The sequence below is a fragment of the Macaca mulatta genome, chromosome 1, assembly GCF_049350105.2.
Source record: "Macaca mulatta isolate MMU2019108-1 chromosome 1, T2T-MMU8v2.0, whole genome shotgun sequence".
NCBI lineage: Eukaryota > Metazoa > Chordata > Mammalia > Primates > Cercopithecidae > Macaca > Macaca mulatta.
This window is the reverse complement of record NC_133406.1, coordinates 13,956,885-13,975,162: the sequence shown is the minus strand read 5'-3', so window position 1 is coordinate 13,975,162 and position 18,278 is coordinate 13,956,885.

Below are 18,278 nucleotides of genomic sequence, written 5' to 3'. Positions count from 1 at the left end.
CGCAATCCGAATGCAAGCAGGGGAGAAGAGGCCCCAGCAGGCTGGATGCTGCTACCGGGAGTGACCATCACCCCTCTGTGTCCAGAGCTCGCTCCATGCCTGGAACGCAGTAAACACTGCATCGACAGTGGCCCTCCCCGCAGCCCGCTTGCTCACCCCCTTAGCTCCTGAGCTCCTTGTCATGCTTTTCGCCGGGTCCTGCTCTCTCCTGACTGAAATCTGCATTTATTCCCTATCTCCAGCTGATCTGCGAGCTCCACAAAGGGGAGAAGCCACCTGTTGGGCGGTCTTGCATCTGTGGCAATGCCTTGTGCCTAAACAAGCTTTCGCTAAGTGTTTGTAGCGCGAACAAAAGAGCGAATGATGCATACGAATATGGAGGTCTACTAATAGGCGCTTAGAGAATTAAACCGGTGATGACAGTGATGAAAGTGATGAAAATGAGGCGCGTAGGCTAGGACATTGCAGTGCCTGCGGTAGGCACTAGATGGCGCCCAAGCACACCAAGAAGGTCGAGCAGCGGGAGTTTTTGGGAGAGGGGTTTCCCGGAAGACTGGAGCAGTTATCTATGAAGGCCCCTCCACTGAAAATCCAAGATCTGGTACAAATGAGCCAGGACCAGCGGGACATGCTGTGTTAGAGTTCTCCAGGGAAACAGAACCAACAGGATGTGTGTAGAGAGAGGAATAGATTCACGCGGAGGAATGGGCTGGTGTGATTGTGGAGGCTGGCAGGCCCTAACCCCACAGCGTGGGCCAGCAGAGTGGAGACCCAGGAGAGCGGAAGGTGCAGAGAAGTCCCAGGGCGCTCTGCCGGATAACCCCCCTTGCTTGGGAAGGCCAGTCTTTTTGTTCTACTCAGACCTTCAACTAATCAGATGAGGCCCACTGACATTAGAGAGGGCCTCTGCTTTGCTCAGAGTTTACCAATATGCTTTGGGATTCTTTTTAAATATAAAATGAGGTCCTGCTCTGTTGCTCAGGCTGGAGTGCAATGGCACAATCATAGTTCCAATGCAGCCTCAAACTCTTGGCCTCAAGCAATCCTCCCACTTCAGCCTCCCAAGTAGCTAGGATTACAGGTGTGCACCACCATGCCTGGCTGTAATGTTGATCTCATACAAAAACACCCTCCCAGTTGACACATAAAGTTAACTATCACACACACACAGCTTGAGCTGTTGTTCCAGAAAAGCTGTATTTTATTTTGTTTTTTTTGTTTGTTTGTTTGTTTTGTTTTTTGGAGATGGAGTCTTGCTCAATTGCCCAGGCTGGAGTGCAGTGGTGCAATCTCAGCTCACTGCAACCTCCGCCTCCTGGATTCAAGCAATTCTCCTGCCTCAGCCTACCAAGCAGCTGGGACTACAGGCGCATGCCACCGTGCCCAGCTAATTTTTTACGTTTTAGTAGAGACGGGGTTTCACTGTGTTGTCCAGGCTGGTCTCGAACTCCCAAGCTCAGGCAACCCACCCACCTTGGCCTCCCAAAGTGCTAGGATTACAGGTGTGAGCCACTGTACCTGGCAGCCATGAACTTGCATGGAGACCGGCATCCTCCGTCTCTCCCTCTTGCCTTCTCCCAAGAGCCCCATAATGAGTGTGAAGTGCTGGAGCACAGACCTGTTTCCTCCCAGAGAAATCCAAAGATTCCTGGATCAGAATGTTTTTTCCACATGTGGCCAGGCGTGGTGGCTCATGCCTGTAATCTCAGCACTTTGGGAGGCCAAGGCGGGCAGATCACCTGAGGTCATGAGTTCGAGACCAGCCTGACCAACATGGCGAAACCCGTCTCTACTAAAAATACAAAAATTTGCTGGGTGTGGTGGCATACACCTGTAATCCTAGCTACTCGGGAGGCTGAGGCAGGAGAATCGCTTGAACCCGGGAGGCAGAGGTTGCAGTGGGCAGAGAACGTTCTTCTGCACTCCTCCAGCCTGGGAGACAGAGTGAGACTCCATGTCAAAAAACAAACAAACAAAAAAGAATGTTTTCCCACATTCAACCCCACAAGGCAAAGCAGAGAATACTACCCATGACATGGTTCTAGGTCCAACTTCTGAGGACACTCTCCCAACCTGTGTTATATATGCTCTTTGCAGAATTTTAGTCAGTGTTTAAAAATTAGCTTGGCCCTAACGGTCTATGAATTGATGGTAATTTAATGGAGATGAGTAAGCGAGAAGACAAAGGGAGAAATGTTGCCCTGTCCGCTGAGCACAGCTAGTATCTCAGACGGGAAAGAGCTTTTAGCATATTCACTGATTGGAGCCGCGTTTACATTCCTGTTGTCAACTGGAAATATTTGCTTGTTTAAAGGAAGCTTCCTGCGGTTCATCTAATTGTTAAATCTCTGTCCTGAGGGAAAGTTCTAGGTGTAGACCCACACTGCACAGTTCGTAAGTACCACATGCTAAGGCAAGGCACAAACTCACCTTAGCTGCTAAATTATTTTCTTTCACCATAAAACTGCAAACAGTACTGCAAACAAATCTGCAAACAGTACTGCTGTCAGCAAAATCATTCATTATTTTTCCATGTTAGTATTTTTTAAGCCACTATTCTCAGGAAAACAAAACAAAACCTTTAATTTGTATTTAGACATCATCAGCTAGCATCATAAAAACATTTGATTAAAGCAAAATTAGGCTGTTGGTAATAGACTCACAAAAGCCATTGGGGAAAAAACGGCTTCATCCTTTGAGCTACTCTCTACTTTGCAATCCAGTTTTTTAAATAAGGTTTCTAAATACACAACATGAGCAGTGACCTGCTGGTGTTTCTACCTTGGAAGAAAGTCATGGCAGCCTGTCCCTTGGTCCACCTAGGAGAGAAGAGAGGGACAAAGCAGCCGAAAGAAAGTTCTCCAAAGTGGAGGTGCCCTTTTTTTTTTTTTTTCCTGCCTCAGCCTCCCCAGAAGCTGGGACTACAGGTGCCCGCCACCACGCCTGGCTAATTTTTTTTATTTTTTTAGTAGAGACGGGGTTTCACCGTGTTCGCCAGGATGATCTCGATCTCCTGACCTTGTGATCCGCCCGCCTTGGCCTCCCAAAGTGCTGGGACTACAGGCGTGAGCCACCGCGCCCGGCGAGGGGCCCTTCTACATTTCCAGACAGCCCGAGCAGACTCTTCACTCTTTTTTGTTTTTGTTTTTGTTTGAGACGCAGTCTCGCTCTTGACATCCAGGCTGGAGTGCAGTGACGCGATCTGGGCTCACTGCAACCTCGACTTTCCAAGTTCAAGCGATTCTCCTGCCTCAGCCTCCTGAGCAGCTGGGACTATAGGCACGTGCCACCATGCCCAGTTAATTTCTGTATTTTTAGTAGAGATGGGGGTTTCACCATGTTGGCCAGGCTTGTCTCGAACTCCTGACCTCAGGTGATCCACCTGCCTCAGCCTCCCAAAGTGCTGGGATTATAGTACAGTCATGAGCTACCGCACCTGGCCTTTTTTTGTGTGTGCAACTTTTATGGCTTTATTTAAACACAAATAAAATGTGTACATGGCTGCCCATTCATTTTCTTGGCCGGGCAGCCCGGCATTGGGATTACTGACTCTGACGGCAGCTGGGTTGCTCTTCCTGAAACAGCTTTGAGGTTCTTGGAGGAGGCATGGCAAGCGGTCCCTGCACAGTAAGATTCGCTGCGCATCAGCAGCACTTCCAGCTCCTTGATGTAGTGGACCAGGAACTGGTCTAACTGGTGCCGGATGAAGCTTTTGGTCCTCTTTTGGATGCTCTTAGGCTCCATGAGGGGTCTGAGGGAGCCATCATTCAGCGTAGGAAATAAATGTCACCTCCATAGGCAGAACCAAGGAAAGGGGTTTTTGTTTTCTGGCGGTTCGTTGTTGTTTTCTGAGGCAGGATCTCACTTTGTTGCCCAGGTTATGCAATCATAGCTCACTGTAACCTCAAACTCGCGGCTCAAGCCATCCTCCTGCTCGTCTCTCCAGTAGCTGGGACTACAGTCACATGCCACCATGCCCGGCTAAAAGTTTTTTTAAAATTTTTTGGCAGGGCGCAGGGGCTGACACCTGTAGAATCCCAACATTTTGGGAGGCCAAGGCAGGTGGATCATCTGAGGTCAGGAGTTCAAAACCAGCCTTGCCCACATGGTGAAACCCCATCTCTACTAAAAATACAAAACATTTGGCTGGGCGCAGTGGTTCAAGCCTGTAATCCCAGCACTTTGAGAGGCCAAGACGGGAGGATCACGAGGTCAGGAGATCGAGACCATCCTGGCTAACACAGTGAAACCCCGTCTCTACTAAAAATACAAAAAACTAGCCGGGTGAGGTGGCGGGCGCCTGTAGTCCCAGCTACTCGGGAGGCTGAGGCAGGAGAATGGCATGAACCCGGGAGGCGGAGCTTGCTGTGAGCCGAGATCCAGCCACTGCACTCCAGCCTGGGCGACAGAGCGAGACTCCGTCTCAAAAAAAAAAAAAAAAAAAAAAAAAATTTGCCAGGCGTGGTAGCATGCTCCTGTAATCCCAGCTACTCGGGAGGCTGAGGCAGGAGAATTGCTTGACCCAGGAAGCGGAGGTTGCAATGAGCCGAGATCGTACCATTCCACTCCAGCTTGAGACAAGAGCAAGACTTCATCTCAAAAAAAAAGAAGAAAAATTTTTTTGTAGAGATGGGGGTCTCACGATGTTGTCCAGGCTGGTCTTGAACTCCTGGTCCCAAGGGATCCTCCCACCTTCACTTCCCAAAGTACTGGGATTACAAGCGTGAGTCATCACACCTGGCCTGTTTTTGTTGTTGTTGCTGTTGTTTTTCAATAGACTTCTTATTTCTACCTCTGCCAATAGTTTTTCGGGGTTTTATTTGTTGGTTGTTTGTTTTTTAGAGGCAGAGTCTCAATATGTCCTGGGTAAATTCTTATGAGATCAGAGACCGTATTCCCCAATGAACGACTGAAAGAATTAAGGCCGCGCGATGATCCTCACTTGGGAGACGGACAGCCCATGTCAGCGAGACACAGAGCCCCACGGACTGTGCACCTGTGGGATCAGAGCTCTCTCGTGACACTCAACAGAGGTGGACCCAAACTCTAGGGAGGAAGGAGGCAGGAGGAAAGGAAGGCAGGGAGGGAGGGAAAGAGAAGGGAAGGAAAAAGAGAGGGAGAGGGGGAGGAAAGGGGGAGAAAAGAGAAGGAGTGACCTCTGGGACAGAGGAGTTGGCTTGGGTGGGTTGCAGGCACAGTGATTTTCATCCCACCACTGGCTCCACGTGGAGTGGGGGCTGAATGGATGGCTCTCCAAAACTAAATCAGGCTGCTATTCCCAAAGTCAGGGAGAAGGACTTCGGACAGGCAAGAAACATGTGCCCAGGGAGGCACCCAGCTGCAGGCGTGGACAGGCAGGCTTGGTGGCCTGAACAATATTAGTGTCATTCTCCTTTCATTTTCCATCAGTTTGTGCTTTTGCTTTGTTTTTGTTTTCTTTTAAGACAGAGTCTTGCTCTGTCACCCAGGCTGGAGTGCAGTGGCGCAATCCTAGCTCACAGCAGCCTGGAACTCCTGGGCCCAAGTGATCCTCTGGTCTCAGCCTCCCAAGTAGCTGGGACTACGGGTTACAAACCTGGCTAATTACTTTAATTTTTTAGAGAGATGAGGTCTCTCTATGTTGCACAGGCTGATCTCAAACCCCTGGCCTCAAGCAATCCTCTCACCTTGGCCTCCTAAAATACTAAGGTTACTGGCCAATATATACCCAGTTCTTAACATGATTTTAAACGTTGTTCTCGGGTCCAACTAAATCAGATGAGTGGCTGGGCACGGAGGCTCCCATCTGTACTCCCAGCACTGTCGGAGGCCAAGGCAGGTGGATCACCTGAAGTCAGGAATCCGAGACCAGCCTGGCCAACATGTCAAAACCCCATCTCTACTAAAAATACAAAAATTAGGCAGGTGTGGTGTCACATGCCTGTAATCCCAGCTGCTCAGGAGGCTGAAGTGGGAGGATTGCTTGAACCCGGGAGGCGGAGGTTGCAGTGAGCCAAGATCACAAAACTGTACTCCAGCCTGGGCAACAGAGAGAGACTCCATCTTAAAAAAAAAAAAAAAAAATCAGATGACCTCCTGTTTATTAAAAATGCAGATTTAGGGACTCACTTCCACCAGATTGTCTCAGAAATGCTGAGACCGAGCCCCGGAATCTGCATATTTCTGGGGTCTTGCTCTGAGGCCCAGGATGGAGTACAGTGGTGCGATCTTGGCTCATTGCAGCCTCCCACTTCCGGGTTCAAGCAATTCTCCTGCCCCAGCCTCCCAAGTAGCTGGGATTACAAGCGTATACTACCATGCCCAGCTAATTTTTGTATTTTTGGTAGAGACGGGGTTTCACCATCTTGGCCAGGCTGGTCTCGAACTGCTGATTTCAGGTGATCTGCTCACCCCAGCCTCCCAAAGTGCTGGAATTACAGGCGTGAGCCTCCACACCTGGCCCGGAATCTGCATTTTAACCAGCCCTCCCCAGGATGCTGCCCACTGGCACACGTTCCTGTAGTAAAAAGGAGAGATACTCAGTAGACTATAAAACTCCACATGAAAACACGGTCAGACTACAAGAGTAAACCAAAGAGAGACTGGGCAGATTCGACAGGAAGGTTTGCAAACCGTTTCCTTCCCACAGTCAAATTATTCTCCTCTCTGGCTTTTCCAGAAAAATGCTGGCAACAAAAAAGGTGTAAATAGGACAAAATCTAGGAAAGAAAATGTCTCAGACATAAGTAAGGCCAAAAGGTCCCCTCTCCCTCCCACTTTTGGGGACTGACAATCCCCTGTAGCTACTTTGTAAACTTCAAGTCTCGGAGTGGGTGAGAAGGGGTCACCGGCTCAACATTTTCTTTTCCCCAGCGGCCACAGCATCTGTCAGCAGGTCTCCCTGCAGGGCAAATACCCGGCTTGCGGGCCAGCCCTGCACACCGCAGCTGCTGGTTGCTCTGGCAACCGAGACCCAAGCCCAGGATTGCACCGGCCTTGCGCAGATGTGCTTCCTCCGGCTGTCAACGCAGGAAAAAGAATTGAGTGTGAAACCCTCAGGATCTGTGAGAAATTATGTGATCTGGGAAGAAAAATTTCTGCAAACCTTTCTGATGCAAAAGACACTGTGAAACGGGCCTTAGTGAGAATTCTCCGTTCCCACCATGTGACGGGTGTTCTGCCGAGTCATGCGGGAATGTTGGGGTCACCAGCTGATCCAGTTCATTCATTTCTCAATTAAAGAGTCCAGGGAGGGTGGCTGACCTTGAAAGGTAAACAGGACTGAACCCTAGGTCTCTTGAGTCTTTGTTTCTGGCAGATCCTCCAATGGCAATGAATTTTTTTTTTTTTTTTTTTTTTTTTTTTTTTTTTTTTTTTTTTTGAGAGGGAGTTTTGCTCTTGTCGCCCAGGCTGGAGTGCAATGGCGCGATCTTGGCTCACTGCAACCTCCGCCTCCCAGATTCAAGCGATTCTCCTGCCTCAGCCTCCCGAGTAGCTGGGATTACAGGCATGGGCCACCACACCCGGCTGATTTTTGTATTTTTAGTAGAAACGGGGTTTCACCATATTGGTCAGGCTGGTCTCGAATTCCTGACCTCAGGTGATCCACCTGCCTCAGCTTCCCAAAGTGCCAAGATTACAAGCATGAGCCACAGCGCCCGGTCCTGGCAATGAATTTTGAACCTCCTTTAAGTTTAACCACCTCCCTCCAGGAGGTTCTCATGTTCTCGCAGAGCTAGTCCAAACCCTGGAAGTTCCGATGTCTCCCCATCCAACTGTGAAGAGAGGCCAGCAGGCCACACATTGGCTCTAGACAGAGACATGGGATAAGGACTCATCTCAGTGATGTGAGAAAAAAGGGGAATGAAGATTGTCCACAAGAGGAAAAAAATGAAAACTAAGAAATATTGAGAAGGAGGGCTGGGCACGGTGGCTCATGCCTGTAATCCCAGCACTTTAGGAGGCTGAGGTGGGTGGATCACTTGTGGTCAGGAGTTCCAGATCAGCCTGACCAACAGGGTGAAATCCCGTCTTTACTAAAAACAAAACTAAACAACAACAAAAAAATTAGCCGGGCATGGTGGCGCATGCCTGCAATCCCAGCTAGTTGGGAGGCTGAGGCAGAAGAATCAACCTCTGGGTGGCGGAGGTTGCAGTGAGCCAAAATCGTAACAAGAGGGAAACTCCAACTCAAAAAAGAGAAGGGGAGGGGACGGGAGGGGAAGGGAGGGGAGGGGAGGGGAGATGGAAAGTAGGGGAGGGAGGGAAAGGAGGGAAGGGAGGGAAGGGAGGGAAGGAAAGAAAGATTGAGAAGGAAAGAAAGATTGCGAAGGAAAGAAAGATTGAGAAGGAAAGAAAGATTGCGAAGGAAAGAAAGATTGAGAAGGAAAGAAAGATTGCGAAGGAAAGAATAAAGCAGAAGTAGAAAACAGCCCTGAGCCTTGGAGTCATAGGAAATTTTTTATCAGAGGTATTGATTCTTCCTGTTTAATCCTGGTGGGTTAGCATTTTGTGAACAAGTCTTTCCCTTTCGCCTTGGCTACCAGGAAGCTCAGCACTAAACTCTGGGTTAATTATAGCAGTTCTCCTTAGCCTGAGTTTTCTTCTGCCTGCATTACTGCAAATCCTTTCCGGAAGTAGGTAGGAAGACTGAGCATTTGTGATTTTCTTGCTACCTATCTATTCCCTGTTGTGATAGCTGGACACCAAATTCCCTCCAGGAAACTATCCTCCTATTCTTAGCCCGTGTGCTTGGGACAGAGGGTTCCAATTCCATCTCAGGAGTGACGCATATGACATGGGCGTGAGTCAAGCAGTCATGCCAGCTCCCTTACCACAGTGCTTCATTTTTTAGGCGGATCTATGAGCCAACTGGAGCCAAAGAGATGAAAAGGACAGTTTGTCAGGAATCATGGGATAGAAATTGTTCCCACTAGACTTGAAATTAGAAGGATGTGAGTCTGAAACTACCACAGCTGTATTGGGACCAGGAGGGAAGCATCTGCCCAAAACTACAGCCCAGTCAAGAGGGGAGACCTGCGGGATGAAGAGAGAGAAAGAAACCAGATCCATGTTCATCACTGGGACCCCCAGGTCCAGCTGTACCTGAAGCCCACCCTGCTGTCAAACAACAAAGTCCCCTTCTGCTTCAGTTTGCCTGGGTCTAGAAGCATGGACAAAACGCCTTACTTTGCTTTCTCTTACTCCATGAAGAGTACGTGGTTATGGCCAAATATGTAAAAAATACAGGAAAGTATAAAGAAAAAAAATCCGGCTGGGTGCAGTGGCTCATGCCTGTGATCCCAGCACTTTGGGAGGCTGAGGCAGGCAGATCACAAGGTCAGGGAGTTCGAGACCAGCCTGGCCAATACGGTGAAACCCCGTCTCTACTAAAAATACAAAAATTGGCTGGGCACTGTGGCTCATGCCTGTAATCCCAGCACTCTGGGAGACTGAGATGGGTGGATCACCTGAGGTTAGGAGTTTGAGACCAGCCTGGCCAATATGGTGAAACCTCGTCTCTACTAAAAATACAAAAATTAGCCAGGCGTGGTGGCGGGCACCTGTAGTCCCAGCTATTGGGGAGGTTGAGGCAGGAGAATCACTTGAACCCGGGAGGCAGAGGTTGCAGTGAGCTGAGATCGCACCACTGCACTCCAGCCTGGGAGACAGGGCGAGACTCCATCTCAAAAAAAAAAAAAAAAAAAAAAAAAAAAAAAATCCATCCGTAACCCCATAACCTAGAGACAATGATCAGAATGAACTTATTGCTCCTAAAATTTACTTTGAAGACAGGAAAAACGCCACTTGTGCATGTCAGTAACCCAAGGCCGGATCCCTTCACAAGTTTCTCCATTTAGGCTGCACGACGGGAGTTTGTAGCTCATTTCTGTTTAGCTGTAGAGAGTAGTTTTAGCAGGCTTTTGACTTAGATTTAAGGATTTTTTTTCTCCTCCCACATTCAAAAGCCATAAATCTGTACTCCGGGAAGCCAGCGGCATAGTATGAGGAGACACTCCCTATTCTGGGCTTGGCCCAGAATCAAACGCCTTTTTGCTAGAACAGCTGAGCTGGCTGAGCGAACCGCCTGTCTCAGGGGAGCAGCTGGCATTTCAGGTGTGCCTTTTTTTTTTAAATTCTACTTTAAATTCTAGGGTACATGTGCACAACGTGCAGCTTTGTTACATATGTATACATGTGCCATGTTGGTGTGCTGCACCCATTAACTCATTATTTACATTAGGTATATCTCCTAATGCTATTCCTCCCCTCTCCCCCAACCCCAGGTGTGCCCTTTATCTTTCAGAAGCCACCGCAAGAGTCGCGTGGAGGCGGCACAATTCCCACCTGGCTGTCAGTGATGCTTCCTTGTTTGCAGCCTGGGAAAGTGACTGAGTCCATGTGAGCCGTAGGGACCTGACCTGCCAGCAGTCCCCGAGGCTCCAGCTGGGTGGGCAGCCATGGTGGAGCAGGTTGCTTCCAATCAACAGGCTTTAAGGAGGCTGCTGCAGGCCAGGTGGTGACTCACGCCTGTAATCCCAGCACTTACGGAGGCCCAGAAGGATCACTTGGGCTCAGGAGTTCGAGACTAGCCTGAGCAACATGGCAAAAACCCCGTCTCTACAAAAAATACAAAAATCAGCCGGGCATGGTGGCATGTGCCTGTGGCCCCAGCTACTCAGGAGGCTGAGGTAGGAGGATCACTTGGGCCTGGGAGGTTGAGACTGCAGTGAGCCGAGATCACGCCAGAGCACTCCAGTCTGGGCAACGAGTGAGACTCTATCTTAAAAAAAAAAAGTCTCCTGCAAATGGTTTTCCACCAAAGCTCAGAGAGCGCTTCCAGATACGTTTAAATTACGATAACATTCAAACATACAGAAAAGTAGAATAGTATAACAAACACCTGTATATGCATCACCCAGTTCCACAATTATTAATATATTGACAGTTTTGCTTCATGTATTTTTTTTAAGGGAACAGCATGAAAATGTATTTCTTGCCGGGCGCGGTGGCTCAAGCCTGTAATCCCAGCACTTTGGGAGGCCGAGACGGGCGGATCACGAGGTCAGGAGATCGAGACCATCCTGGTTAATACGGGGAAACCCCGTCTCTACTAAAAAGTACAAAAAACTAGCTGGGCGAGGTGGCGGGCGCCTGTAGTCCCAGCTACTCGGGAGGCTGAGGCAGTAGAATGGCGTGAACCCGGGAGGCGGAGCTTGCAGTGAGCTGAGATCCGGCCACTGCACTCCAGCCTGGGCGACAGAGCGAGACTCCGTCTCAAAAAAAAAAAAAAAAAAAAAAAAAAAAAAAAAAGAAAATGTATTTTTCTGTACCGAAGTTTTTTTGTTTTTTGTTTTTGAGACAGAGTCTCGATCTGGCACCCAGGTTGGGGGGTAGCGGCACCATCTCAGCTCACTGCAACCTCCGTCTCCCAGGTTCAAGCGATTCTCCTGACTCTGCCTCCCAAGTAGCTGGGATTACAGGCACCCGCCACCACGCCAGGCTAATTTTTGTATTTGTAGTAGAGACAGGGTTTCGCCCTGTTGGCCAGGCTGGTCTTGAACTCCTGACTCAAGTGATCCACCCAACTCGGCCTCCAAAAGTGCTGGGATTATAGGCATGAGCCATTGTGCCTGGCCTGTGCTTAAGTGTTTTAAAATAAATTGTAGACATTATGATATTTACCCCTAAATTTAATTTTATATACAGTATCTGTATATAAAAAATTATATATAATAAAATGGGTTTGTTTTTTTGAGACACAATCTCACTGTCGCCTAGGCTGGAGTGCAGTGGCACGATCTCAGCTCACTGCAATCTCCACCTCCTGGGTTCAAGTGATTCTCCTGCCTCAGTCTCCTGAATAGCTGGGACTACAGGTATGTACCACCACGCCCATTTTTGTATTTTTAGTAGAGACGGGGTTTCACCATGTTGGCCAGTATAGTCTCGATCTCTTGACCTCGTGATCCACACACCCTGGCCTCCCAAAGTGCTGGGATTACAGCGTGAGCCACCGCGCCTGGCTAAAATGGTTATTTTAATACATAATCACAATTGAAACATAATCATATAGAACCACAATGAAAAATAATGCAATTGATGCGATTTTCAACATTGTCTAATACCCAGGCACACTCAAATTTCCCCAAACAGGCTGGGCACAGAGACTCCACGCCTGTAATCACAGTACTTTGGGAACCAATCGCAGAATTCAGCACTGTGGAGGCCATTGGCTTTCTCGGAAAAAGCAGCCCCAGTGAATTTGCGGAACACAAGTTGAATGAAGTTGGTCATGGGAGAATGGGAGAAGTGGGGACGGCCAGCATGGACAGCAGAGACGTTTCGCTACGTAATGAGGAGAGAAATCAGTGCTGCCTGCAGCAGAGGTGGGGCCAGGAGTCTTTTTTTGAGATAGGAAAAATCCTACCATGTCTGTGCGCTAATGGAAATATCTGGTTATAGGGGTGAAACTGATGATGCCGAAGAGAGAGGAAGAATTGCCGGAGCAATACCCGCGATGGCCCAGATGGAATGGGACCCCAGTAGCTGGCAGGGAAGTGCCATCAGGTCATACATGGTAATGGGGAAAGGCAATGGCTATGGGCACAGATACAGTCCATGGTAGTTCTGGTTGGAGTTTGAACTTTTTTTCTTTTTTTTTTTTTGTCTTGAGACAAGGTCTCACTGTGATGCCCAGGCTGGACTGCAGGGGTGAGATCATAACTCACTGCAGACTCATACTCCTGGGATCAAAGTCATCTTCCCATCTCAGCGTCCCGAATAGTTGGGACTACAGGTGCTCCCCATCATGCTCAACTAATGTTTTTTAATTTTCATAGAGATGGGGTCTCCCTATGTTGCCCAGGCAGGTCTCAAACCCCTAGGCTCAAGTAATCCGCCCGCCTCTGCCTCCCAAAGTGCTGGGATTACAGGCGTGAGCCCAGGTACCCAGCCTGAACTCTCCTTATAAGAAGATATTCTCGGCCGGGCGCGGTGACTCAAGCCTGTAGTCCCAGCACTTCGAGAAGCAGAGGCGGGTGGATCACGAGGTCAGGAGATCAAGATCCTCCGGGCCAACACGGTGAAATCCCGTCTCTACTAAAAATACAAAAAACCAGCCGGGCGAGGTGGCGGGCGCCTGTAGTCCCAGCTACTCGGGAGGCTGAGGCAGGAGAATGGCGTGAACCCGGGAGGCAGAGTTGAGATCGGGCCACCGCACTCCAGCCTGGGCGACAGAGTGAGACTCCGTCTCGGAAGGGAAAGGGAAGGGAAAGGGAAGGGGAGGAGAAGGAGAAGGGGAAGGGAAGGGGAAGGGGAAGCGATGGGGAAGGGAAGGGGAAAGGAAGGGGGAGGGAAGGGAAGGGGAAGGGGAAGCGAAGGGGAAGCGAAGGGGAAGGGAAGGGGAAAGGAAGGGGGAGGGAAGGGAAGGGGAAAGGAAGGGGGAGGGAAGGGAAGGGGAAAAGAGATATTCTCATGCCCTTTGGAAATGATGCACCTAAGTCTCAAGGAAGTTAAGTGCCCCAGTAAGCGGCACATTTAGAACTCAAACCCCAAGCCCCTGCTTCTAAAAACTGTGTTCGTTCCGCCACCCCACAGCTACCCCTCTATTTTTGCAAGGTGATTCTACAGAACTGGGAAGGCAAGGAGTTGAAGAAACCCTCTGCCACATTTTATTCTTTACCTTTCATAGAAAAAGATCATACTTAACGTTGCTTTGACTCACTCTAAAGATTAACCTGGAATTGCGTCTCTTCTTGGACAAGTCAGAAGTCCTTTCAACTGTCCTTTTCAATTATCTTCTCTTGTCTGGTAGGTTCCCATCTAGAATTTTAATTCACGAAAACCAGAAACAGGACTTCGCAAAATGTCGTCCTGGGACATCTTCCAGGAGGAACCATTTTATTCCTAAACAAATAATCAGAGCATTTTCATTTCGCTGTGATGATCGCTGTAATTGACAGAATCACAGTTGCTCTGGGGCTCCAGGCTACGGAGGCCGGGGGCACAGGCACGGCGCGGACGCCCCCGAGGATCGCCGCCAGAGGGCGCCGGCGCGCTCCTTCGTGCCTGCTGCTGCCTGGATGAAAACACTCATAGCTCACGCGGGGCAGACGAGCAAATCCTATGAACTTCTCCAGCCTAGTTTAGAACAAGGGAAAGGGGAGCGCGCGGTACCGGCTGTCCACTCCGCGGTCCTCGTGGCTCAAGTCACCCTGAGTCTTCCCCCAGCTGACAAAGGCGATCGGACGCACTGCCAGGACCCAGAATCGTGGATGGATCCACTTTGCCAATGTACTGAAAAAACTGATGCCATGTTGAGAGAAGGGAGGAATCTATTTTTGTAAGAAATGTTACTTTACACATACTTGGCTGATTTTTGATCTCAAAAAACCCAAAACCTGGTCTAGTGTCCAGTAACTCAGTTGCCTGGAGCCCTATGCAATGAGACTGAATTTCCATGGGGCCCGGTTGGCAGCTTTAAATCATTTTCAGGCAAGGCATACGCGCGTGCACACACACACACGTATATATACAGAGAGCGCTCACCTGGCACTTCTCTTTCGTTTCATGGTGACACATTACAATGCAACATGACCAGCTTACAGGTGCTAGAAACGGAAGTCTGAGGCTGACAACTCAAGGGTGTGTGTGTCAGGGGCAACAGCTCCGTAGATGAGTATTATTAACTATAATTACACCAACCCAGCCTCTTTTGAAAATTGATCAGAGATGCTTTTTCTTGTCTTGATGAGTAGGTGGGAGTAATTATCATTTGCAGTGGGAAATACCGTTGGTTCTAGGGCAAAGCTGGCTTCACTGTTTCTTGGATTTGTCTTTTATCACATACCTCAAGTCTCTCTGAGGAAGGAACTAATTCACCATTGTTTCTCTGCTGTGGGAGAGGGAAGCTGTGGGTGGGGAGTAAACTATAACCGAGATGTACTCTTATTGTATTTCATGTTGGCTAGTGCCCTGGAACCGATGTTTTTGTTTTATTTTCAGATGCAACAGTCTGACAGGTTTTACTAATACCAGCCCTCATCTGGCTTTTACTGAGGTGTCTATCTCGTGTTACAAACCATTCTGTGCGCTGAGGATATAGCAGTGAACAAAAACAGTTAAAAATAAAAATAAAAAGCCAGGCGCAGTGGCTCACGCCTGTAATCCCAGCACTTTGGGAGGCCAAGAAGGGCAGATCACTTGAGGTTGTGAGTTTGAAGCCAGCCTGGCCAACATGGTGAAACCCTGTCTCTACTAAAAATACAAAAATGAGCCAGGCATGGTGGCACATACCTGTAGTCACAGCCACTCAGGAGGCTGAGACAGAATTGCTTGAAGCTGGGAGGTTGATGTTGCAGTGAGCCAAGATCACACCACTGCTCTCCAGACTGGGCGACAGGGCAAAATTCCGTCTCAAAAAAAAAAAAAAAAAGTTCTAAGTAATCAAATATCCAAGTAATTAATTACCCAAAGTCAAACAGTCAGCAATTGAGTCAGAATTCAAGCCACAATAGCTATTATTCACACTATAGTCACTCCTGAATTTTTTTATTTAGTGATAGTGTTTAAATTGAGCTAAGAACGTCTAACATAATATCTGAGAAGCTAAAGGTTTGGAAAGTCTTGTCTTCTGCCATCCAACATTTGGTAAAGACATGGTTATTTTAGCCAGCATTTTTCTTTTTTCTTTTTTTTTTGGTATTGTTTTTGGAGACAGTTTCACTCTTGTCGCGCAGGCTGGAGTGCAATAGCTCACTGCAACCTCCACCTCCCAGGTTCAAACAATTCTCCTGCCTCAGCTTCCCGAGTAGCTGGGATTACAGGTGTGTGCCACCACGCCCAGCTAATTTTGTATTATTAGTAGAGACGGGGTTTCACCATGTTGGACAGGCTCCTCTCGAACTCCTGACCTCAGATGATCCGCCCACCTTGGCCTCCCAAAGTGCTGGGATTAAAGGCATGAGCCACTGTGCCCAGCCTCTTTTTCTGAATATAAGTGAATTTTAAACACTGTCACCTGTGAAAGCAGACTAAATTCCAAGTCGTCCAAGTTCTGGACAAGCTGCCGACCTGGACTGCTGGTCTGTAGTTCATCCAGCTCAACGGAAAGCCAAGAAACAAAACAATCCTGTCTTTTAAAAGGGTTGGGAAAACCAGGGTGTAGATAGGGCCACAGAGCACCCTTAAATGATGAACTGTAATGACACCTAAGTCACCCCTGTATTTAGTAAGTTTCCATGAAAGGGTGGTTCAAAATGACTCTAAATTATGTTTTTGGGTTTTTTCTAAAAGGCCATCTCAGAATTTTTTTTTTTTAGTTCGAGACCAGCCTGTCCAACATGGTGAAACCCTGTCTCTACTAAAAGTACAAAAAAAAAAATTAACCAGGCACAGTGGTGCACACCTGTAATCCCAGCTACTCAGGAGGCTGAAGCAGGAGAATCACTTGAACCCAGGAGGAGGAGGCTGCAGTGAGCCATGGGTGTGCCACTGCACTCCAACCTGGGCAACAGAGCAGACTGTCTCAAAAAACAAAAAACCTTTATGAATGCTCTTCAAAGGCTGCCAGGTTTGCTTTTTTTGGCATTTTGTTGTTACGTTAGGAGGCTATCAAGAAATATGAAGCTGAATAGATCCCTTCCCTTCTCCTGTTCTCAAACTTATACTATTTCTAATAATCAAGTAAGTTAAGTGGCTTTTAAAACAGATTACTCCTCACAATATTTCTTTCCTTCCACTTACATGGCATGTTATCCCAAAGAATCTTTTAAATTTTAGGGTGAAAAAAATCCCATTTGTGTTCATTTGGATTTCCATTCATTATTTACCAAGCATTTAACTATGCTCTATGCTGGGGAATCCGATGGTCAGTAAGACATGTCTTGGGAGCTGTCTTGTGGGAAAGATGGACAAGTCACCAGGAAAGTGACAGTAGACATTGGTAAATGCCATAGGAATATCCCAGGGATGGAGATCCTAGCATCTCCAACATGGGGCACAGAACCCTGGACCTGGGCCTGCTACATTAAGTCTCTCTCAATGAGATGGTAAAATCAGGGAGTATTTTGTTTATCCAGCTATCTGGGGTGATAAGCACAGTGCCCGGCCCAAGGCATAGGGAGCCCCACAGGATAGCTGAAGAGGAAGGCACATTTGGGGGAAGGATGCTATATGAGGTGAGATCGGAGTTAATCAGGCCAGATTATGAGGACCTCGGATGCCATACGAGGGACATGATGTTTCTGAGCAATTCCTCAGGCAGTGAGTGGACTGGAGACAAGACCTGCAATAACTCTAGGTTACCTAAAGTAGTGGCAGTGAGGCTGGAAAGAAGTGGGGCAGGAGGAAGTCATCAGCTAGAGGTGACTGCTGAAGGCAGAGAGGGACAAATCACCCAGGAAGAATGGAGACACCAAGGGTAGTTTCTAGATAAAACAGGATCTTCTGGATGGGCTAAAAGAGGAGCAAATTTGTCTTTCTCTTAATGAGAGAGGGTCTAGCTCTGTTGCCCAGGTTAGAGTATAGTGGTGCCATCACTTGGGCCCAAGCGATCCTTCCACCTCAGCCTCATGAGTAGCTATGACTACAGGTGTGCCCTACATCCAGCCAATTTTTTCATTTTTGTTGAGATGGGCTCTTCTGGCCAGGTAGGGTGGCTCACACCTGTAATCCCAACATTTGAAAAGGCCGAGAAGAATGGATCACTTGAGGCCAGGAGTTCGAGACCAGCCTGGCCAACATGGTGAAACCCCCGTCTACAAAAATCAGCTGGGTGTGGTTGCACGGGCCTGTAACCCCAGCTGCTTGGGAGGCTGAGGCATGAGGAATCGCTTACACCTGAGAGGAATTCCAGCCTGGGCAATAGACACTAAAAAAACAGACAAGTCTTCTGTGCTGCCAAAGCAGCTCTGGAACTCCTAGCCTCAGGTGACCCTCCCACCCCATGGCCTACCCCAAGTGCTGGGATTACAGGTGAGCATGGCACCTGGCTTAGGAGTTCTGGCAGAGGCCCTACTCCTCGCCCTGAGTCCTGTCTCCCATGGCCTCTGGCTCTAGCCCAAGCTTGTCCAACCTGTGGCCCAGGGCAACTTTGAATGTGGCCCAACACAGACTTATAAGCTTTCTTAAAACACTATGAGATTTTTCTGCGATTTTTTTTTTTTTTTTTTTTAGCTCATCAGCTATCGTTAGTGTTCGTGTATTTTATGTGTGGCTCAAGACAATTTCTTCCAGTGTGGCCCCGGGAAGCCAAAAGATTGGACAGCCCTGCTCTAGCCAAAGTTCATTCCAGTCCT